At 35.5% G+C, this 1,403-nt stretch overlaps 1 pseudogene; it reads left to right on the top strand.

The window, feature by feature from the left end:
- LOC105528709 overlaps window positions 1-1,403 on the top strand; it is a 3,849-nt pseudogene that overhangs the window by 1,787 nt on the left and 659 nt on the right.

Raw genomic sequence — 1,403 nt, 5'->3', positions numbered from 1 at the left:
ATTATTTCACAAATGTATGAGCATGTCTGCAGTATAAATATTAATACTTTTGTCCATTTTTGAATGAAGGCAGTCTCTTAATGATTTATGCGAGGCACATATTTATATGAAGGAAATTAGCCTTTTATGTATGAGTCCCTGATCTTTGTTTTTATTTATTTATTTATTTGTTTATTTATTTGAGACAGAGTCTTGCTATGTTGTCCAGGCTGGAGTGCAATGGCACAATCTCAGTTCACTGAAACTTCTGCCTCCTGGGTTCAAGTGATTCTTCTGCCTCAGCCTCCTGAGTAGCTGGGATTACAGGCATACACCACCACGCCCAGCTAATTTTTTGTATTTTTAATAGAGACAGAGTTTCACCATGTTGGCCAGGCTGGTCTCAAACTTCTGACTTCAAATGATCTGCCCACTTCAGATTCCCAAATTTTTAGGATTACAGGCATGAACCACCATGCCTGGCCTGAGTCCCTAACCTTAAAAAATTCATGTTAAAAGTGAGTTAAAATCTGTCTCCATGAAAATTTCAATTTCTTATTATGAATGTTTATAGTATAAGGGAAAGTGGGAATTGTGTAGCTCTAAGGTAAAGATTATCAGTTGAAGTTTATTTAATACAATATCTTCTTTTACAATAGAGTACATCATTATTTATAAGGATATAGTTTTTTTCTTGGAGAAATGAAGGAAAAAAGGGTATATTATGGTTTTTATTGTGATGGTGCTATGAAATAAAATAATCCTTTTAATTTGTTCACTACATGACCCTTCTACTTGATACTTTGTCATTTTTAGTGATTTGTCTTTTTCCTGAATGTGGGCCTTAACAGCATATTATATTAAGAACTGGAAAATAGTGAAACAAAGTAATACATAAGCAAAGCTGGGCCTTTTGTAACATAATTCCCAGAGACAGATGCAAAGCAGTAATGGAACCCAGTATTCAGGAGCAAATAGAAGTATTCTATAACATTTGATAAGAAGTTAAACCCTACTGAGCTATAGATACTGTTGTTTGCGTTACAGCAGTTGTGATCTGCAGTTTTTGTTTGTTTGTTTGTTTGTTTGTTTTTTAAGACAGGGTCTTTCAAGCCATCCTCCTGCCTCAGCCTCCCAAGTAGCTGGGATTATAGACATGACCTACCATGCCCGGCTTGCAAAATCTTTAAGCAAACTTTTGTTGTAGCAAGCAAAATAATATCCAGAGAATTAGTTTATTTTTGATCCTGTGATTCAGGATTAAAAAAAAAAAATTTAAGGCCTGAGTGCATGGCTCACACTTAAAATCCCAGCATTTTGGGAGGCTGAGGTAGGAGGATAGTTTGAGCCCAGGAGTTGGAGTAACATAGCAAGACCCTCGTATCTACAAAAAAAATTTTGTTTTTTAATTAGCGGAATGGGGC

The sequence above is a fragment of the Mandrillus leucophaeus genome, unplaced genomic scaffold, assembly GCF_000951045.1.
Source record: "Mandrillus leucophaeus isolate KB7577 unplaced genomic scaffold, Mleu.le_1.0 Scaffold73, whole genome shotgun sequence".
Lineage (NCBI taxonomy): Eukaryota > Metazoa > Chordata > Mammalia > Primates > Cercopithecidae > Mandrillus > Mandrillus leucophaeus.
This window is presented reverse-complemented; position numbering and strand designations above follow the sequence as displayed.